Source organism: Pan troglodytes, chromosome 1 (assembly GCF_028858775.2).
Source record: "Pan troglodytes isolate AG18354 chromosome 1, NHGRI_mPanTro3-v2.0_pri, whole genome shotgun sequence".
In the NCBI taxonomy this organism is placed as follows: domain Eukaryota; kingdom Metazoa; phylum Chordata; class Mammalia; order Primates; family Hominidae; genus Pan; species Pan troglodytes.
Window position 1 is genome coordinate 82,442,213 of NC_072398.2, and position 23,842 is coordinate 82,466,054.

At 38.5% G+C, this 23,842-nt stretch overlaps 1 pseudogene; it reads right to left on the reverse strand.

Annotated features, from left to right (window-relative positions):
• LOC100611866 (flavin-containing monooxygenase 5-like) overlaps positions 1-13,097 on the reverse strand; it is a 38,475-nt pseudogene extending 25,378 nt beyond the window's left edge.
• Positions 13,098-23,842: the final 10,745 nt, after the last annotated feature.

Below are 23,842 nucleotides of genomic sequence, written 5' to 3' on the forward strand. Positions count from 1 at the left end.
GAGGAAATAGAGGGTGGCATAGTTAGATGGTGTGAGTCTCAAATAAAACAAGTATTAAAGTTTGCCTCTACTCCCCTACTCCCAACCCCCCACATCTTTTTCTCAGTAGAACCTTAGTAGAATGACCTGAAGTTACTAGTAGGAAGGAAATAACTTGAATATTCTCTATCCAACTAAATGCTACCAAATATTAGAGTGGTACCCTTTCGTTCTTATTTCTTAAATATAGCTTATAGATTCTGCTTGGTCTAGTAGCTTTGAAATACTGTTTATTTGTTTTAAATCCTAGACCTTACCTGTGTTGAGGCTGTAGCCCATAATTGTCATGGTTAAACCTTGCATTTCATTTATTTTCTACCCATCTGTTGATCATGAATGTGGGGAAAATTTTTTCCATTATTCTATTATAATGAGTGAAGAGTGTGATATCAAGGGGATTCCCATTATCCCAAACCCGGTTCCATATCCATGCACCTGGTCTTGTACTGAGGAAAACCTGTAGGAGAGAAGTCGTTGCCAAATTACCATTTTATTTCTTATTACTGTTATCTCAGAAGCTCAGATGCATTTTTTTCTAAACTGTCAAGGGAATATAATTAACTTCTCATATCATCTCATCCCCCCTCCCTGATTCTCTTCCTCTTCTTTCACTCTATACATTTCTCCGGTCCAATTATTTAAAGTCATTTTAATTCTTTTACTGTTTTTTCTGTTTCCATTTTAATGTTCACTTATAGCTGTGCTAGATATCTGGAATCTCTTAGGTCTTACAATGTGGAAAAAAAGTTAACATGAATAATTTATTATGTTGAGAGCTACAAGTTAGTATCCAGGTTCCTTCTCCTTTCTATCATTCTACAATTTAGACTGATGGAAAAATATATGGATGCAAAGACTGAGATAACAACAAAAATACAGGCTGGGCATGGTGGCTCATGCCTGTAATCTTAGTGTTTTGGGAGGCTGAGGCAGTAGGATCTCCTGAGCCCAGGAGTTCAAGATTGCAGTGAGCTACAATAGTGCCACTGCATTCTAGCCTGGGTGACAGAGAGAGACCATGCCTTTATTAAGAAAACAAACACCAACAACAAAACATGCACACACACACACACACACAAATCAAAAATGCAATGTGAAAATGCACATCTTGAATTTTTTCACATTTCCAAATGGAAAATTTAACGTGAAAAGTATGAAGTCCATGAAAAATAGAGGATACATTTAAAAAATTCTCTATTTTGAATTATTTAACTGAGATTTCAAAAAGGCTACTGAGTTTTTAATGAAAATAAAATCACTAGCTTGTGAGGTCTTTAATCTCAGAGATTATGACTCATTTATCATTATATCTTGCATACAATGCTTGGCAGGGGGTAAGATGGCACTCAGAATGGTTGATTGAATTTCATCCATACAGAAGACTTTAAGTAGTGGAAATCTTGTGTCTTCTTCCTGGAAATCCTAAATCAAAAATGAAAATTAATTTTGAGTTTTGAAAAGTAATCTCTCTATGCTCTTTAGGGGTCAAAAACAGTCCCTGCAGAGAAAAAAATAGCTAATTTTTTCCCTACTCTTCATTTTTTTCAGTCAGTGGGAGCCCACAGAATTTCCACCCTATTCCTTGCTCTTGTATCAGCAGTGTATTTTTACTTATGCTTGTGTATATATTTCTCTGTTTAAACGTTATTTCCAGTATGAAAATTTTGGCATTTTCTGTAAAATTCATTTCAGTTTGAAAGTTTCCATCTCTCTAGCGTAGCTACACCTCGATAACTCCCGTTATCTGACTCTAGTTTGATTGCTATCTTCCATAATTTCAGTGCATTATGGTATGGGAGGGTACCATTATTTTGGTTTTCTACATTCTTTCACTCATGGTGAAAAGTCAGAAGAAGAAAGTGCTTTTACCACGTTGGAGAGCAGCAGTCAAGGTTGGGGCTAGCAAAAGCCTAGACTCACTATGGGCCATGCTTTGCAGATATCAAGGTTACACCAAGAACAGAATCAGTTTAGAATGTCAAACCTGTTCAGCAACATGACTGATCTCGCCAGCCACATCTGCTCCAGAATTCTCAATGCTGACCACAACCACTCTCTTCCCCACAAAATAGTCGAGATGCTTGTATGCCTAGGTGTGGAGACAGGGACCTTGGAAGTTCTCGATCCCTATAAGGAAAGGGTAGAATCTCTTAAATCACAAACAGAAATAGGAAAGACTGTTTTAGAAAATTTATTTCTAAACTTGAAGTATGTGTTACTTAAATCCCTTTCTTTGTTGGTTGGTCAGTTGCTGCCAATGTTTCAAAATGAGATTATCCAAGGAATGAAATATCCAGTGGCAGCAATGATATGCCTAAGACAAAAATCAGAGCACATTAATGTTTCCTTTCAAAAATCCAGCTTTAAATTTGCTCAATATGATGACTTGTCACTTTAGGAGGTATTACTTTTTCTTACTCTCTACTGATTCATGAGGAACTGTTGTTCTATCTTTATGACTCCATAAATTGATTTTAAAAATATGTAAAGATACTTAGCAATATAGAGCAGTGTTGTCTAAAAGAAATATAATTCAACCACATATGCAATTTTAAATTTTCTAGTAGTAATATGAAAAAAGTAGAAAAAAGATATTAACTTTAATAATATATTTTATTTAACCCAACAAAATCTAAGATGTTATCAGTATATAATTGATATACAAAGGTTCTTTTAATTTTTGATTTTTTATACTTTATTATCAATTAATTGTTTTTAGGCAGGTGAGTTCTTAACATACTCCTTAGTGGATTTGGACTTCCATGGCCATTGTCCTGCTTACAAAGGTATTATTGACATATTTTTTACATTTTTACTATGTCTTCAAAAGCTGGTGTGTATTTTACACTGAAATTACATCTCAATTCCTGTTAGCCACATTGCAAATGCTCAGTAGCAACATCTTGCTAGCAGTGACTAAGATGGTGCAAATCTAGAGTAACAGAAATTTCAAAACATCTTTAAAATATTTGGCCGGGCCCGGTGGCTCACACCTATTATCCCAGCACTTTGAGAGGCTGAGGCGCGCGGATCATGAGGTCAGGGGTTCGAGACCAGCCTGGCCAACATGGTGAAACCCTGTCTCTACTAAAAATACAAAAATTAGCCGGGCATAGCGGCATGTGCCTGTAATCCCAGCTACTCAGGAGGCTGAGGCGGGAGAATCGCTTGAACCCAGGAGGCGGAGGTTGCAGTGAGCTGAGATGGTGCCATTGTACTCCAGCCTGGGCAACAGAGAGAGACTCCAACTCAAGGAAAAAAAAAGTATTATTTTTCAAAAATATTAAATAGTATTTCAAAAATAAAAAGTAAAATTTCAAAAATATTAAATAAAAAATTATTTGTCGCATATTTTATCATTCATTGAGTCTTGTAATGACCTCCAAAATATTTCCTGAATTTTTCTCCTCCTTTTGCGTCCTACTACCATTACTTTACTAGAGGCTTTCACCATCTCTTTAATGGACTATTAAAAAACCCTCTTTATTGATGTTCCTGCTTTGTCCCCCTCTTCCGTATCAATTAATATTCCACATCACTGCAAGACTGATCTTTACAAAATGAAAGTATAATCATGTACCTGCCCCTCCAAACATATAAACACACACACAAATACACACACACACACACTTCAATGGTCTTTTATTGACTCCTACATATCTCTCCCTGCACACTCACCTGCTTCAGGAACATCAAGTGAGTGTCGTTCCCTGAGCTCCTGTGACTATTTCACATGCTATTGCTTTTCTTGTATGACTTCCTCTTACGGGAATGCCTGCTCCCAGACCTTGGTTTGCCTGAGGAACTCTTAGTTTCTCGTTCAAGTATTATATTTCTATTATCAGATCTTTCCTGGCTATTCCAGAAAGTTGCTACACCCTCTTTTTTTTAATCCCCACTGTACCATGTAAACAGTTCTGTCCAATGCTGTAATACTGCAGATATTACGATTCTTAGAATGCAAAGATTTTTCTTGTACACTCATCAGTTAAACACCTGGGAAATCCTTTAAGGGCAAACACTTTTAATTGTAATAGCCACTGCAAGTCATGATCCCATCAAAGACACAGGATTTCTGCTTCCCATCGGTTTCTACCACAACATCCCACTGGCCAGAGGATGAAAAATCTGGGTGCTTCCTCACTCTGCACACCTTTGACTGGGAACAAAGAAACAAAGACAGCCTTGGTTTTAGAGTATTGTTCTCAGTCTTCCGTTTTTTTTCCCCCAATTCTGTGTCTTAACAAATAAAATAGGCTGTGCCTTTTATATTCAGAGTTTCTGGCTCTTTAGGAATTTTGTTCACATAAATGTCCTAAAATGATCCCTTTCCAGACATCAAGGTACCTTAGAGAAAAAAACACATTAATTTTTCCCCATAACTTATATTCTCTATTTAATAAAATTAATTGAAAACTAGATTTTAGGTTCAAATAATGAGACAATGCTTTTCCTCTGCTGGGAAAACTAATATTAGATTCACTAATCTTGAGACTAATAGAAGACATGCTATTTCTCTCTGAATTGTAATGGAAAATGCAAATTGAAAATACGCCTTAGCTTTCTCTGGCTTACACAAGCTTTGCCTTCAACAATTTGTAGGTGATGAGCATAGTTTTCATTCCTTACCAGAAACTGGATGTGCTTCATGAGGTGAAAGTGCCTGGTGTACATCCTGAGATACTCCATCGTTTTGGAATTGTGCAAATAGTTGGGATAATGATCAGGGAAAGGGTAGTCGCTGAAGGCTGTCGTCTCCTTTGAAGCGCTGAAGGTCATAGATTTGTATATCCCAGGCCTTCCACTTTCAGGTGTTTCCTGTGGGAAACAACAAACCCATGGCTTTCAGGATTCAGTAGCACAACAAAGAATGGTTAGGTATGATCAGACAGGTGGTTGTAGGCTTATTTTTCCTTGAAAAAATGTACTTGACAGTCAGTTTACTGTAATATTGCCCAACAGGAACAACGGAGGCATTGGACTCATTTCTCTACAAAGGGAACTCTTTATAGTTCAGAATTTTGCTTATAATGACAGACCTAAATTAATACCAGTAATTACATTATAACTTAACAGGAGGAAGATTATAGATACTAAAATGCAGCATAACAAACAAAATTAAAACCCCTAATTAAAAATTAGGGGTTGAGAAGAGAAACTTCCAAAGGGTAAAAAAGACATCACAACTAAAAGAATTTGGATTAAGAGAAGCCCCTAGAAAAAAGCATTATGAAAATTGAGAGAAAAAAAAATCATGCAAATGTGATGTATATTAAAATGTTAAGGGATAGGCCCTCGCGGTGGCTCACGCCTGTAATCCCAGCACTTTGGGAGGCCGAGGCGGGCGGATCATGAGATCAGGAGATCGAGACCATGGTGAAACCCCGTCTCTGCTAAAAATACAAAAAATTAGCCGGGCGTGGTGGCAGACGCCTGTAGTACCAGCCACTTGGGAGGCTGAGGCAGGAGAATGGCATGAAGCCGGAAGGTGGAGCTTGCAGTGAGCCGAGACTGCGCCACTGCACTCCAGCCTAGAGAGACAGAGCAAGACTCCATCTCAAAAAAAAAAAAAAAAGAAAAAAGAAAAGAAGAAAAAAGTTCAGGGTTAAAAACAAAAAGTAGTAGAAAAATATGTTGAATACTTAAGAGAAAAAAGGCTGCCTTTTTAAAAAAATGAATTATACTTCAAGAAGACTTTTTTTTACTTATACTTTCTATTTTTATTATTATACTTTAAGTTCTAGGGTACATGTGCACAATGTGCAGGTTTGATACATAGGTATACATATTCCATGTTGGTGTGCTGCACCCATTAACTCGTCATTTACATTAGGTATTTACCCTAATGCTATCCCTACCCCAGCCCCCCACCCCCCGACAGGCCCTGGTGCGTGATGTTCCCTGCCCTGTGTCCAAGTGTTCTCATTGATCAATTCCCACCTATGAGTGAGAACATGTGGTGGTTGGTTTTCTGTCCTTGTGATAGTTTGCTGAGAATTACGGTTTCCAGCTTCATCCATGTCCCTACAAAGGACAGGAACTCATCCCTTTTTATGGCTGCATAGTATTCCATAGTGTATATATGCCACATTTTCTTAATCCAGGCTATCATTGGTGGACATTTGGGTTGGTTCCAAGTCTTTGTTATTGTGAGTACTACCACAATAAACATACATGTGCATGTGTCTTTACTTTAGCATGATTTATAATCCTTTGGGTATATACCCAGTAATGGGATTGCTGGGTCAAATGGTATTTCTAGTTCTAGATCCTTGAGGAACCACCACACTGTCTTCCACAATGGTTGAACTAATTTACACTCCCACCAACAGTGTAAAAGCATTTCTATTTCTCTACATCCTCTCTGGCATCTGTTGTTTCCTGACTTTTTAATGGTTGCCATTCTAACTGGCATGAGATGGTATCTCATTGTGGTTTTGATTTGCATTTCTCTGATGACCATTGATGATGAGAATTTTTTCATGTGTCTGTTGGCTGCATAAATGATGAAGACATTATTATTATTATTTTTTTAATTATACTTTAAGTTCTAGGGTACATGTGCACAACGTGCAGGTTTGTTACACATGTATACACGTGCCATATTGGTGTGCTGCACCCATTAACTCGTCACGTGCATTAGGTGTATCTCCTAATGCTATCCCTCCCCCCTTCCCCCACCCCATGACGGGCCCCAGTGTGTGATGTTCCCCACCCTGTGTCCAAGTGTTCTCATTGTTCAATTCCCACCTATGAGTGAGAACACCTAGTGTCTGGTTTTCTGTCCTTGCGATAGTTTGCTCAGAATGATGGTTTCCATCTTCATCCATGTCCCTCCAAAGACATGAACTCCTCCTTTTTTATGGCTGCATAGAATTCCATGGTGTATATGTGCCACATTTTCTTAATCCAGTCTATCATTGTTGGACATTTGGGTTGGTTCCAAGTCTTTGCTATTGTGAATAGTGCCACAATAAACATACGTGTGCATGTGTCTTTATAGCAGCATGATTTGTAATCCTTTGGGTATATACCCAGTAATGGGATGGCTGGGTCAAATGGCATTTCTAGTTCTAGATCCTTGAGGAATCACCACACTGTCTAGTTTACAGTCCCACCAACAGTGTAAAAGTGTTCCTATTTCTCCACATCCTCTCCAGCACCTGTTGTTTCCTGACTTTTTAATGATTGCCATTCTAACTGGTGTGAGATGGTATCTCATTGCGGTTTTGATTTGCATTTCCCTGATGGCCAGTGATGATGAGCATTTTTTCATGTGTCTGTTGGCTGCATAAATGGAAGACATTATTTTTAAGAATACGCTTACTTCTATTCATCTGGGATACTATCCATGATATAAAACCTATTGCTTTAAGCTATGCATGAGTATAATCATGATTACACACATCTTTCTTGGTACAGGTAGTTTTTTCAGCATCCATTAAACAACACAAAGCAACATAAAGAGGATGATTCTATGGTAGAGAGGAAAATGTCAGAAACAGAATTCAGGAGATCTTAAGTCTTATTACCAAGTGTGCTAGAGGCTGGATAAATATACAGAATTTCTGAGTTTTAGCTTTCTCATCTGTAAAATTTGCATACTGATACCCTAAGTATTCCATATGGGGTTGTTGGGGGAATAAAAGTGAATAGGATTGTGTAAGCACTTCAAAAAATTTCAGGTTTATATGAATGTAAGATATCACTATTTTGAAAAGAACACTTAAAGAATATCTAAGTTATATGTCATCAGAGTTCTATTTCCTAGTTAGAAAGAAAACACTTCTCTCATAGTATACAGATACATCAGAGTTTATGAGAATGTTTATTAATTACCTCGTATCTCCACAGTCCTCCAATCTCATTGCTTTTTTCAAAACATACAGGTTCGAGTCCCTCGTCCAAGCAGCTCTTAATGGCATCTAATCCACTGACCCCAGTGCCAATCACTGCATTTTTTTCTCATACAAGGTCTGTTGAATAAAGAAGACATTCGGTTTTGTTTTGGCAGACAAGATCAAGGTTTATTGCCATGTCAGTGTCCCCTTTTATTTTAGCATAATCATCATTTCCTTCGATAGAGGTTTGCTTGCTTCTAGTCTAGCTTATATTATTTTATTTTGGAATACATATATTTAGAGAACAGGCCTTTGGTCATTTTATTAGAATCATAAAATATTTGCCTCATTTAATCAAGACGAAATTTGCATGAATTTCAGCTGATTCAAAATCTTTTATTGTAGCTATATCTCAGATTTTGTACACTCTATTAAATTTTATTAGAATATAATTTTTATATAATAAAGGCAACTCTAGTATAGCCTGCTTACTAATAACTTAAAAAATGCTCAAGGTTGGCCAGAATTGTACATAGGAATATTATGTTGGGTCCTAATTCAAAATCAGAATAGAAGCTGGCCTCTATAAGGCATTACTCTATTTCAACCTAATTAAGTCAGATTAATTGTATTTTATCACTGCTCTATGGCAGTCCAGAAACAGAAAATATCAGACTTGTTAAACAACAATTTCCCTTGTCTTCCCATTTAGTATATTGACAGAAATATTTTAGGGCTCTTGGTTTTGATGGCTGTAGTGAGCAGTTTCTTAGAGAGTGTACTCATTTCTTGTTGCGTCAAAGCTAAACATCTCTACCTGGCTTTCAAGGCTCTTGGTAAATCTGGATTCACCCTATTACTTGATCTTAGTGCTCATTCTTTGACATCACCCTGCCATCTTGCATGTCATCCTTATACTACCCAACACAATGTGACCTTTTTATTTGAGTATCTTCCTGCCTGTTACTCGTTTTGTTCAGAAAGTCTTTTCCATATATACCCAATTACATCTATTTATCAAGACTCATTTCTGTCAATTGAGAGAAATGCTGTTAAAGCTCAGGTGTTTTATTGCCTCTTTGAAGTTTTTCTTGACAATTTTAACTCTTTTTGACCTTCTTTTACCCATTCATACTTGGCAGTACACAATTTAAAACTTCACTACAGTTTTCTATAATATTACATTATTTCGGGTGTGCCATATTTCTTCTTCAACTTGACAGTGATGTTGTGAAGATAAGGACATCATCATTCTCTTCGAGTCCTCATCATAGTGCCAAAGGATAGCACAGGAACTCAATGACAGAGACGTGGGCTTAGTACTCATAAGGTCAAGCCCTTCTTAATTCAGTCTTGTTTTGATGAGGGGATTCCTGCTTTAGCCCCCAGGAGGGGTGCATTTTGGGGGTATTAATTCTGGTTTTTCCTTCCTCTGTACCCTAATTCACTTCTCTTAGTGGGAGGATGAATGGCTTCTCTGATGGACAAGGTGGCAGGGTTTGCTGTCTATTGGATGACCTGAAGCAAGCCTGAAGCACTGCCCCCTCTCACTTAGCCTCTTTCTTCTGCCCTTCAGGGTGTGAAGTATACTTGTGGTCCTCCATGCCTCTGGCTAGAGATGAGTGCTTTGAAGAATTTATTCTTCCAGGCAGCTTCCAAAGTCTAGGTTTGGGGAGAAGAAATAGGAATCTTATTCTAGTTATGGGGATGAGTCACATTCTCCAATCCAGCTTGATTGGGAAGACCTTGTCCTTTTGGCAATAAAACCGATGCTCACTTTTAATGCTAAATTTTCTTTTGTGTCCATTTTGTACTTAGTTAGAAACAGTGAGAAATATACATTTATATTGCTTGTACCATAGCAGTTTTACATGCATTTTCTTCAAGGAAGTTTTATTTTCTTTTCTAATGTAGATATTCTATGTTTATTTATAAACGGAGCTAATAAGTAATTTAATCAGTGTAAAACAAACTCCCACTGTCTTAAATTTTATATCCACTTGATATCTAGAACATTACCTATTCACATACAGTTATTATAGCTTATGAACTATTACAATGGACTCAGGAATGTTTTCCACTTTTTTTCTATCCCACAGTTAATACATATTTGCAAATTTAGAAAATCATAAATGTCAAATTAAAAGAAAAAATAAAAATAAAAATTGCTTATTTCATCAACCCAGAGATTATACAGTATATATAGTTTTGGATTTCATCTCTCTCTCTTTCTCTCTCTCTCTGTGCATACCTATTTATATCTATCAATCTATATGTATTTTAAAATTTAATGTACTACTTATAGCATGTAACCTACTTTTTCATCTAACAGTTTTGTGAATATATTTCCATACAGAGTTGGCTTTCTGTAACCGTGGGTTCCACATCTGTGGAATCAATAAAAAATGGATCAAAAATATTCAGAAAAAAAACAACAAAAATAACAATACAAAAATAAAAAATAATACAAATAATATGCAATACAGTACAACTATTTACATTGCATTTACCCTGTATTAGGTATTATAAGCAATCTAGAGATGATTTAAAATATGTGGAAGGATGTATATGGGAGGATGTGTGTAGGTTATATACAAATACTATGCCATTTTGTATAAGAAACTTGAGGCTGGGTGCGGTGACCCACGCCTGTAATCCCAGCACTTTGGGAGGCCGAGGCAGGTGGATCACGAGGTCAGGAGATCGAGACCATCCTGGCCAACACGGTGAAACCCCATCTCTACTAAAAATACATAAAATTAGCCGGGTGTGGTGGCGGACACCTATAGTCCCAGCTACTCGGGAGGCTGGGGCAGGAGAATGGTGTGAACCCGGGAGGCGGACCTTGCAGTGAGCGGAGATCGTGCCACTGCGTTCCAGCCTGGGTGACAGAGCGAGACTCCATCTCAAAAAAAAAAAAGGAAACTTGAGCATCCCAGGATTTTGGTATCTGAGAGAGTTCTGGAACCAATCTCCTGAGAATACTGAATGACAACTGTATCCAAGTACTAAAAAATATTTGTTAAATGAATTAATAAATTTTAATGGTGCAAAAATTTCCATTATATTGCACATTTTAGATTTTTCCAGATTTCTAGTATTATTTTAAAAATTCTTACTTTCCCAAAGCTTTTACTGAAATTTCAGGATATATTGTTGCTGTTGGAAGAGTGGTTAAACCAATGCAATAAAAGTTTATGGAGCAGAAGATGGAAGAAGGCAGAAAATTCAGTAGACCCAGCTAACCACAGTCTTGTAATGTCACAAAGGAAGGGTCATCTAACTTACTGTCTTTGAGGAGGGGAATCATCCCCTTCCCGGATTCTTGTGGGGTGCAGCTGTGCCGTTGTTGATTTTCCTGTCCTGAGCCCCTCAGGTTGGGTTGCTAATGTACCAAGTGACTAAGCTGCAGGAGACAGTCTCCTCTCTTTGCTGGCCTCTTTTCTGTGATGCCCCCAAGGTGCCCTCTCGACTTCCTGAGGAACCTTGGTGTTGCCAGTGTGCCTTCCCATCCTCAGTCCTCTTTTATACTTAACCAGCCACTGGTTATTTATGGAAGGGTAGGATCTTTATACCTGCTCCTAGAAGAACCCAACCTTTTTTCTTGGAATGGGATCACAACAGATAAAGGTAGACTATTTCCACTTAACTGTTATAAATCGTTTCTGAAGGAGATCTGTCTCCAATTCCCCGCTTTGGGGCTCTTTAGCATAAGAGAAGCTCCCTTGACAAATTTTGTCAGGAATCTGTGATGACAAAGCACTGCTCTCATTACCTAGGTGACGTGTTCCTTTCTTTGTTTATTAGGATTCTCCAGAGAGACAGAATCAATAGGAGATACACACATATAAAGATATAGGTATAGATAGGTATATGAGAGGATATTTATTAGGGGAATTGGGTCACCTGATAGTGGAGGCTGAGAAGTTCCACAACAGGCCATCTGCAAGATGGAGACCCTGGGATGCTGGTAGCATTGCTCAGTGTAAGTCTGAAAGCCTCAAAACCCAGGAAACCAATGGTATTACTCTCAGTTTGAGGCTGAAGGCCTGTGAACCTGGGTGAGGGCCTGCTGGTGTAAGTCCTGGAGTCCAGAAGCTGGAGAACCTGGACTTCTGGTGTCCAAGGGCATAAGAAGTATGTTCTGGCTCTAGGAGAGAGAGAAAAGAACACGCCTTTCCTCTGCCTTTTGTTTTATTGGAGCTATAGGCAATTGGGTGGTGGCCAACCACACTGAGGGTGGATCTTCCCCACTCAGTCCACCGACTCACATACCATGCCTCTATAGAAACATTGCCACAGACACATCCAGAGACAATGCTTTATCAGCTCTCTAGGTGTTACTTAATTTAGTCAAGTTCATATTTGAAATCAACCATCACAAGTCCATCCATTGTCCAGTTGGCACCTATACAGATCTCCTTGAACCATATTTAATCTCCAAAAAGGCAATAAAAAAGGAATAGTTCAGGCTAACATGATACAACTATCCTGTGTACAGCCAAAAATGTCCTAATACCTTCACTAAAAGAGGAAGTAAAGTTCCTGGGTGTGTTTACTCTTCTTCTGATATCACATAACTTAAATACTATGAAGTAAAATTAACAGGGCTTAAATACTGATATAAAATCAATAAATCATATTATATCATAAAGAAAAAAGAGGAATGAAACAAAGATATTTGCTTAATATATGTATATATGCAATACATAAAAATGTATTCTTAACAAAAGAGGGAGAAAATACTCATGACAATTACAGTTCTCATTTCTGTAACTGGTCATGTGGTCATAGGTAGTATTTACAGCTATCTTCTGCAACCCGTTCTGTATTTCCTTCGCCTTCAGCAAGCACCTCAGCTGGCCATGGTTCTTTACCTGGTAGGGTGGCCCAAACCTTTCCTGAAGAATTTGGACCATTTGTAGTCTTGCCTGGATTGGGTTGTTGTAATTTTCCTTTCACCTTAATCACAGGGCATAGTAATACTAAGAGATTCCCTAAGGGATCTCCTATATTCCAGACATACTCTTTCTTAACTCCAATTTCCTTTTGGAGGTTTGGGTCAATCACTCCAGCCAACACTTTAAATCCCTTTGTAGCCTGTTGGCTTAGAGACATGAGAAGCCAAAATGGCTGGGTGGCAGGCTTAACTTCCAGTTCAATGGAATCATTGTTGTATTTCTCTCCAGGGCTAAGATCTGTAGGCCAGCAGGGCATGAAGTTGCAAGAACAGGAATTTTTGTTAGTGGTCTACTATGAGTAATGGTGAGTTGTCTCACTTCCATTTTTTCCCTTTGATGCTTGGACCTGTGAATCTTGGCTATAAGAGAAATAGTTCCATACATTTGATGCTGGTTCAGAGCATATACAGCTTTCTACAGAACTTTGCTCCAGCCCTGCGAAGTATCGTCACCTAGCTGTCAGTAACTGTGACTTTGAGAAACCATCGCACTGTTCTATGAAGCCTGCTGCTTCAGGATGATGGTGTACATGGTAAGATCAGTGGATTCCATGAGCATGAACCCTTCTCCCAAAAAAGAGCATGGCATACTTCTTTGGCTGTGAAATGAGTTCCTTGGTCAGAAGCAATGAAGTGTGGAATACCATGATGGAGGATAAGGCATTCCATAAGTCTGCAAATAGTAGTTTTGACAGAAGCATTGTGCACAAGGAAGGCAAATTTATATCGAGAGTGGCTATTCCAATAAGGACAAAACACTGCTCCTTCCATGATGGAAGCAGTCCAATGTTATCAACCTACCACGATGTAGCTGGCTGATCACCCCAGGAAATGGTGCCATGTCAGAAGCTCAGTGTTGGTCTCTGCTGCTGGCAGATTGAATACTCAGCAATTAAGGTAGCCAGGTCATTGTTGATGAGTGAAAGTTCATGTTGCTGAAACCATGCATAATCTCCATCCTTCCAGCTTGACCACTTTGTTCAGTGACATTAGGTGTAACCAACCAAGGTCATTATATTCCTTAATTTTCCACAAATGTTTGAAAGTATTATATAAAGAGTTATCAAGTTCCTTGCCTCTTATAAGTGGTTGATTAAGAGTATCAAATACATGCTGGCTCACACCTGTGATCCCAGCACTTTGGGAGGCCAAGGTGGGCAGATCACTTGAGGTGAGGAGTTTGAGACCAGCCTGGCCAACATGTTGAAACACTGTCTTTACCAAAATATAAAAAATACAAATAAAAAAATTAGCCAGGTGTGGTGGCTCACACCTGTAGTCCTAGCTACTTGGGAGGCTGAGGCACAAGAATCACTTGAACCCAGAAAACGGAGGTTTCAGTGAGCTGAGATTGTGCCACTGCACTCCCACCTGGGCAACAGAGTGAGACCCTCTCTCTCTCTCTCAAAGAAAAAGCAGTATCAAATATAGTTATTTTGTGTAGCTCTATAATAGCTCACACCGTGGACTATTAGTGTTTTCTGTACTATTAGGAGTAGAGTCCTTAGCGTTTTTAGGTCTAATCAGATTACAGGACTAGTCCCAGAAACTCCAAAACCAATGTAGGAAACTCATCCTTAAAATTCTGTTCCTCCAGAACCACAATCTATGTTTGTCAGTGTTCTCTAGAGAAAGAGAACCAATAGAATAGGCTATCTACATCTATATAGGTATAGATGTAGATATAGTCATAGGTATAGATATAGGCATATGGGAAGAGATTTATTGGAGGAATTGGTTCACCTAATTATGGTGGTTGAGAAGTCCCACAACAGCCTGCAAATGAGAGACCCTGGGATGCTGGTAGCATGGCTCAGTACAAGTCTGAAAGCCCCAGAACTAGGGAGGTTGATGATCTAATTCTTATTTTGGGGCCAAAGGCCTGAGAAACCAGGGGCCCACTGGTATAAGTTCTGAGGTCCAAAGCCTGGAGAAGCTTGATTTATGATGTCTAAGGGCAGATGAAATGTGTCTGAGTTCCAAGAGAGAGGGAAAAGAATTTGCCTTTCCTCTGCCTTTTGGTTATATCTGGGCCCCCAGCCAATTGGATGCTGGCCACCCACATTGAGGGTGGAGCTTCTCCACTGGGTCCACCGACTCATAGGCCAATCTTCTATGGAAACATCTCCACAGACACTTCCAGAAGTAATGCTTTCCTGGTTCTCTACATATTCCTTAATTCAGTCAAGGTGACACCTAAAATTAACTATCACACCTTATTAGGAGAAATTTGTGAAATTAAGGATCCACATAATCATCATGGACTACACACTGTTTCATTAGTTCTGGGTGTAGCAGTAGACTCTAGTAGAAAGTATGTTAGACATTCACTTTCTGCCAATATACAGCAGCTCAGTGTAAAGGTGATGAAGGAATATTGTCTGGACTAGGTGGATAAAAGTTTTCAGTGCCCTTGGTCCACAGTCACCTAAGAGGGCTGTTTCAAAATGTTTTATTTTTATCCTTAACAGAGATGTATAAAATCAGCAATCAAAAGATGCGATTCTGTCCACTTAAAGGTCTTTCATGGGTGAAGGTTTTATACAGTATTTAAATCTCATCTTGATCTTTGAATTGCCTCATTGTTTAATTGTTTCCCTACATTCTGAAGGAAAATATATTCTCAGGGCTCCTCTGCCTCTCTTCATATGCCTTAGAATAGATTAATAAATGGAGGACAGTTGGTAGTTTTAATATACACCTACAAAATGTCTTTTTTTCCCCCCTATTAGTCCTGTTTATCCATTGCATACTGTGAACAGGCATGTTTTCTGAAGGGTTGCAGGGTTCCAGACCTCCTAGATTCTCAGGTGATTAAGATCCTGGCAGGGTACTATAATTCCGCCATGACCTGGGAATGCACTACTATCCACTTCCAACCGTTAGGACTCAGGAAACAGTAACAACAAAACTTCCCGAGCCCTACCCAGTCTCTGATAAATTGAAGGCATAGGCCAGAGTCGGTGTGATGGAATACTATAAAACCCAAATTGATTATTTTCAGAACTTTTAACTTCATGTTTCTCTGTGCTTCTTCTCTACACCATTCTTTTATTCCTTTCCACCTGACCTGTGTGAGTGACTGACCTTCACACTCCTTCCCTTGTGACCTTATTGAAAAATTCTTTTAGAAAAATATCGGGTTAACATATTTACATTATGCCTGAAGTTTCAAAATTGTATTAAGGAAAATCTCTTTGGGAGATGTTAATAGCTGCAAAAAGGTGAAGTCATTTTTTTTAACTTTTATTTTAAGTTAAGGGGTACAAGTGCAGGTTTGTTATATAGGTAAACTGTGTCATGGGGGTTTGTTGTACAGATTATTTTATCATCCAGGTATTAAGCAAAGTACCCATTGGTTATTTTTCCTGATATTCTCCCTCCTCCCACCCTCCACCCTCCAATAGGCCCCACAGAGTGTTGCTCCCCTCTTTGTGTCCACCTATTTTCCCCAGTTAGCTCACAATTATAAGTGAGAACATGTGGTATTTGGTTTTCTGTTCCTGTGTTAGTTTGCTAAGGATAATGGCCTCTAGTTACATCCATATTACGGCAAAGGACATGATCTCATTCCTTTTCATGGCTGCATAGTAGTCCATGGTGTGTATGTACCACGTTTATCCAGTCTACCACTGATGGGCATTTAGGTTGATTCCATGTCTTTGTTATTGTGAATACTGCTGCAATGAACATACACATGCGTGTGTCTTTATGATAAAACAATTTATATTCCTTTGTGTATATACCCAGAAATAAAGCCAAGTCTTTTTCTGAGCAAATAAGTTATTTCAAAAGAGTTTTAGAAAACTAAATTTGTTTACCCAAGCCTTTAATGAGGGATTAAATGGTCTCAAAGATGGGGCTTTATTATGCCATACACCCCAACTTCTGGATCCAGTAACCTGTTATCTTATGTAAGGTTCCCATCTTTACAGATATATGTTCACATAGAGAATCAATAAAGCTATTGATCCACAGTGGTGATTAGACTATAGCATTGTCATAACTTGCTAGGAATCACTTTATAATCCCATGGTTTCAATTTACAGTACTCTAGAATAAATTCTCCAGAGTGCAGTCTGGGAAATGAGATACAAAAGTGTAAATTATGATTGTGGTTTAAATCGGTGTTTTCATTTTATATATGCTGCTGTAACAAATCACCACAAATTTGGTGGAGGGTCTGGGACAGAATTCATTTTCTCATCTTTTTCAGCTGTAAAATGCTGGTTCCAGTGTCACATCACCTTCTCGCGTTCAACTTCCTTCCTCTCTCTTTTAAGAATCCTATGATTGCTTTGGACCCACCTGAAAAACCCAGGATAATCTCCCCATCCCCAAATCTTTAACTTAATCACACAAAGTCCTTTTTGCAATGTAAAGTAACATAGCCACAGGTTTCAATGATTAGAACATAAATGTCTTTGGGTGGCCATTATTCAGACTACCACAATTGGGGTTGGGAGGTCTTTGCCTGATAATGAAAGAGAGACTTAACATATGAAAAGTTGAATGGTAACATTTTAGAAATTAGACAGCCATTGAGAAAGATATTTTGGGGGTAGAATTGGTATCATGATTACCTATAAAGTTCCTGGATTCTTATGTCCTAAATCTCCAAGGACTGGGATTGCAAAAATTTATCTGTTGATTCAGATCAAGAGTGAGTAGTGACCTATCCTCAGGCCATGCAGGGACCCTGAGGGCTCCAGTGAGGTGCCTATGCTTTCCTAAGTTTGGATTCCCTAGAGATATCTTGAAGGTGTTGCTTTTTATCACTCTATTCTTGGGTTTGAGAGTTTCATAAAGAATAATCTAAGTTATTTCAGATTTGTGAATTGTAAAACATGCATGGAAGTAGCTAAAATGCTAAATGTTTGTTTACAGATAAACCAGCTTTTTCTTTTCCTTTTTTTTTTTTTATTATACTTTAAGTTCTAGGGTACATGCGCACCATGTGCAGGTTTGTTACATATGTATACATGTGCCATGTTGCTGTGCTGCACCCATTAACTCGTCATTTAGCATTAGGTATATCTCCTAATGCTATCCCTCCCCCGCTCCCCCACCCCACAACAGGCCCCTGTATGTGATGTTCCCCTTCCTGTGTCCAAGTGTTCTCATTGTTCAATTCCCACCTATGAGTGAGAACATGCAGTGTTTGGTTTTTTGTCCTTGCGATAGTTTGCTGAGAATGATGGTTTCCAGCTTCATCCATGTCCCTACAAAGGACATGAACTCATCTTTTTTATGGCTGCATAGTATTCCATGGTGTATATGTGCCACATTTTCTTAATCCAGTCTGTCATTGTTGGACATTTGGCTTGGTTCCAAGTCTTTGCTATTTTGAATAGTGCCACAATAAACATATGTGTGCATATGTCTTTATAGCAGCATCATTTATAATCCTTTGGGTATATACCTAGTAATGGGATGGCTGGGTCAAATGGTATTTCTAGTTCTAGATCCCTGAGGAATTGCCACACTGACTTCCACAATGGTTGAACTAGTTTACAGTCCTATCAACACTGTAGAAGTGTTCCTATTTCTCCACATCCTCTCCAGCACCTGTTGTTTCCTGACTTTTTAATGATCGCCATTCTAACTGGTGTGAGATGGTATCTCATTGTGGTTTTGATTTGCATTTCTCTGATGGCCAGTTATGATGAGCATTTTTTCATGTGTCTTTTGGCTGCATAAATGTCTTCTTTTGAGAATTGTCTGTTCATATCCTTTGCCCACTTTTTGATGGGGTTGTTTGTTTTTTTCTTGTAAATTTGTTTGAGTTCATTGTAGATTCTGGATATTAGCCCTTTGTCAGATGAGTAGATTACAAAAATTTTCTCCCATTCTGTAGGTTGCCTGTTCTCTCTGATGGTAGTTTCTTTTGCTGTGCAGAAGCTCTTTAGTTTAATTAGATCCCATTTGTCAATTTTGGCTTTTGTTGCCATTGCTTTTGGTGGTTTAGACATGAAGTTCTTGCCCATGCCTGTGTCCTGAATGGTATTGCCTAGGTTTTCTTCTAGGGTTTGTATGGTTTTAGGTCTAACATTTAAGTCTTTAATCCATCTTGAATTATTTTTTGTATACAGTGTAAGGAAGAGATCCAGTTTCCTCTTTCTACATATGGCTAGCCAGTTTTGCAAGCACCATTTATTAAATAGGGAATCCTTTCCTAATGTCTTGTTTTTGTCAGGTTTGTCAAAGATCAGATAGTTGTAGATATGCGGCGTTATTTCTGAGGGGTCTGTTCTGTTCCATTGGTCTATATCTCTGTTTTGGTACCAGTACCATGCTGTTTTGCTTACTGTAGCCTTGTAGTATAGTTTGAAGTCAGGTAGGGTGATGCCTGCAGCTTTGTTCTTTTGGCTTAGGATTGACTTGGCAATGTGGGCTCTTTTTTGGTTCCATATGAACTTTAAGTTAGTTTTTTTCCAATTCTGTGAAGAAAGTCATTGGTAGCTTGATGGGGATGGCATTGAATCTATAAATTACCTTGGGCAGTATGGCCATTTTCACAATATTGATTCTTCCTACCCAAACAAGCTAACATCATAATGACAGGCTCAAATTCACACATAACAATATTAACTTTAAACGTAAATGGGCTAAATGGTCCGGTTAAAAGACACAGACTGGCAAATTGGATAAAGAGTCAAGACCCATCAGTGTGCTGTATTCAGGAAACCCATCTCACATGCAGAGACACACATAGACTCAAAATAAAGGGATGCAAGAAGATCTACCAAGCAAATGGAAAACAAAAAAAGGCAGGTTTGCAATCCTAGTCTCTGATAAAACAGACTTTAAACCAACAAAGATCAAAAGAGACAAAGAAGGCCATTATGTAATGGTAAGGGGATCAATTCAGCTCTTTATCTTCATGCCAACTAGACAAACATGCTTATCCCATATCAATCCTAGAAGGGACTGAGTGCTTAAAGAAAAACTTGGGAGGGAAGAGTGGGAGAAGGGAAGAGCAGCACTATGCATCAACCTGCTCATCCTTAGTTAAGATGATTGTTTGGTTTCCAGGTTGCTCATTATCTAATTTTTCAAACAGTAAATACAGAATGTAAAGCATTTTGCATCACACTTATACTGAATGCTTTGGGCAGTGATTCCTGGAACTTGGATGTGGGAACAAACTGGAAATACCCAGGAAAACTGTCCTGACAGGAAGAGAGGTCTCTCTGGTACCAACTCTTTTCTGAATTTCCTGGCTTCTGGTATGTCCCTGAGGTGGAGTGCTGTACACAGTGTGCCTTGACCTCCACTTATAAAATCATGTGGCTTCCCCCGACTTCATTTACTTCTTTCTATGTTAATTCTCTACAGATTATTACCGGATCAAGAACCACCTGTTAGTCTCCTGCTACACTTGAATTGATTAAATTAATTAATGGACTCATTCCTTTTATTTGAAAAACACTTGCTAAATGCTTCCTGGTTTACCAGGTATTATACTAGGGAATGTAGATAAAGAGATGATAAAACATCTTTTACCCTTAAGCAAATCAAAGCCTAGCAGAGGATAAGACATACAAACACATGGATTTAAGGGAGGAGACCACCCCTCATATTGTCTTATGCCCAATTTCTGCCTCCAAAGAAAGAAGTAAAAACTAAAAGGCAAAAATGGAATCCACAGGCAGATAGCCCAGCACCATGCCCTAGGCCTGGTAGTTAAAAATCAACCCCTGACCTAACTGCTTGTGTTATCTATAGGTTTCAGACATTGTAGGGAAAAGCATCGTGAAAATCCCTGTCCTGTTCAGTTCTGTTCTGATTACTAGTGCAGGCAGCCCCCAGTCACGTACTCCTTGCTTGCTCAATTGATCACAACCCTCTCACTTGGACCCCCTTAGAGTTGTAAGCCCTTAAAAGAGACAGGAATTGCTCACTTGGGCAGCTCGGTTTTTGGAGACATGAGTCCGCCGATGTTCCCAGCTGAATAAAGCCCTTTCCTTCTACAACTCGGTGTCTGAGGGGTTCCTGTCTGTGGCTCCTCCTACGACAGATTGAAAATACAGCTTTTTATAAATGCAGTAGAAATATGTACAAAGTACAGAAGCAGCACTAAAGAGAGAGTGTTTGACTCTATCAGAGTTTGATTGAAAGAGAAGGTCATGACTTCATGTCTAAAACACCAAAAGCAATGGCAACAAAAGCCAAAATTGACAAATGGGATCTAATTAAACTAAAGAGCTTCTGCACAGCAAAAGAAACTACCATCAGAGTGAACAGGCAACCTACAGAATGGGAGAAAATTTTTGCAATCTACTCATCTGACAAAGGGCTAGTATCCAGAATCTACAATGAGCTCAAACAAATTTACAAGAAAAAAATCAAACAACCCCATCAAAAAGTGGGCAAAGGATATGAATAGACACTTCTCAAAAGAAGACATTTATGCAGCCAACAAGCACATGAAAAAATGCTCATCATCACTGGCCATCAGAGAAATGCAAATCAAAACCACAATGAGATACCATCTCACACCAGTTGGACTGGCGATCATTAAAAAGTGAGGAAACAACAGGTGCTGGAGAGGATGTGGAGAAATAGGAACACTTTTACAGTGTTGGTGGGACTGTAAACTGGTTCAACCATTGTGGAAGTCAGTGTGGTGATTCCTCAGGGATCTAAAACTAGAAATACCATTTGACCCAGCCATCTCATTACTGGGTATATACTCAAAGGATTATAAATGATGATGCTATAAAGACATATGCACACATATGTTTATTGTGGCACTATTCACAATAGCAAAGACTTGGAACAAAGCTAAATGTCCAACAATGACAGACTGGATTAAGAAAATGTGGCACATATACACCATGGAATACTATGCAGCCATAAAAAAGGATGAGTTCATGTCTTTGGAGGGACATAGATGAAGCTGGAAACCATCATTCTCAGCAAACTATTGCAAGGACAAAAAAACCAAACACTGCATGTTCTCACTCATAGGTGGAAATTGAACAATGAGGACACTTGGACACAGGAAGGGGAACATCACATACAGGGGCCTGTTGTGGGGCAGGGGAGCGGGTGAGGGATAGCATTAGAAGATATACCTAATGTAAATGACAAGTTAATGGGTGCAGCACACCAACATGGCATATATATATATATATATATATATATATATATATATATATGTAACAAACCTGCACATTGTGGCACATGTACCCTAGAACTTAAAGTATAATTAAAAATATATATATATATATAAAGAAAGAGAAGGTCTTAATATCTGAATTGTGTTTTGAAAGACCACTACACATTTTCCAATAAGACTAAAAAAAATCAAATTTCAAGAGGAGCCCATAGCAGGTAGCAATAAAGGTCTGGAAGAATATGTTGTGCTCATAAATGTGAGCACTAAGATGCAGGTAGGAAAGTAGCAGAAGGTGAAACTGAAGAGGAGGCAGGGAGCCATGACTGGAGAGTGGGATGTACCATACTAAGGAGGTTGGGGATTCTCCTACAAATAGTGGATAATTGAAAGTAGGAGATGACAATCAGATTAAATACTTTGAAATATAATTTTTTTTCTCAGTGAAGAGGGCAAGGCCAGAAAAGGAAAATGTAGTAGGCTATTCAAAAAATACCATGCCCCACACACAAGTGCATGTGCATGCACACACACACACAAACCACACACACACAAATGCACACACACACACACACTCACCTGAGGAAGTTGTAGTGAGAATAAGGAAGACAGATTTGATAAATGTTTAGCAGGTAAAATCAACAAGATGCCAACACATTGGGTAAGGAAAGTGTCTAGGATTGCTTGCAAGTTTCTGAATGAAAGATAATAAATGGCAATCTGTGTCACCAATCATTATAAAAAACATGGAAGAAAGAGCAATTTTGGACTAGGGTAAGATATGAGTTTAATTTTAGATAATTTTGTAACAGACAGATAAAAGTGTCCTAGTAGGCAGTTGATTGTATAGATTTCAAGGTCAGTGAAAATATTCACCTACATAGAAGGGCCTGTTAAAGCCATGACATCCCCAGGAAGAGGATTTAAAGTGCAAACAGTGCTGAAAAAGACCTCTGGGGAACATCACCTTCCAAGAGGAGGGCTGTAAGGGAGACATGAGAGAGAATTGTTTCAAAAGAATGAAGGATTTTCTTTGTGAGGTCAATAGAGAAAATATTTATGTAGTAATATTTCGTTTGTTTGTTTGTTTACCCTGCATCCATTACCTCTCATTCTTGTAAAATGAGAGGTAATTTCCCTTTGGTGAAACATTCTGGTTTCCTTTTGGGAAACAATCTCTTCTCCATTGTGTGTGGTCTCAATGGAAATGTCAGACTCCTGGGCTGCCATGTTCCAGCCAAGCCCATTAAGCTGATCTCATTCTCTTTCCTGGGTCTTTGAATCTTGAGTAGATTAACAAGAAATATGGCATGGAAGTCATTAATGCTGTTCTTCCAATATTCCTGGCTCTCTGCCTTCTGGAAACCTGGCACATTTCACTTCTTCACCCTCTTTGAAGTTAAGCATGGCCATGTGACATGTTTTGACCAGTGAACCAGTATACAACTCACAATATCCTCTGCAAATGTTGAGTGCTACAGTTAGTGACTGCTTTGTCCACCTGGATTTTAGAGTAAGGATGACATGAAGCATAAATGAGATAGCTTCAATTCCTTTTAACAAGGTATAAATCTTGTTTTAAGCTAATGAAATTTTGAAGTTGTTACTGAAGCTTTAACCTAAACTTTCTGACTGTTACAGAAAATGGTACTTGGAAGTTGGGTGCTGCTGCAACAAAATCCTAAAATATGTGGTATTGGCTTAGTATTCAGCTAGCAGATGGTAAGGACACCGATATGGAGGCTGGCAGAATGACCATCTGTGTTATGAACTAAATAATATTTTTGTGGAACTATTGTTATGATAGAAGGCAGATATTATATTTAATATACTTATAGCTCTAGGGGAAGAGTCTGGAAAAATAATTCATTAGTTAATGTA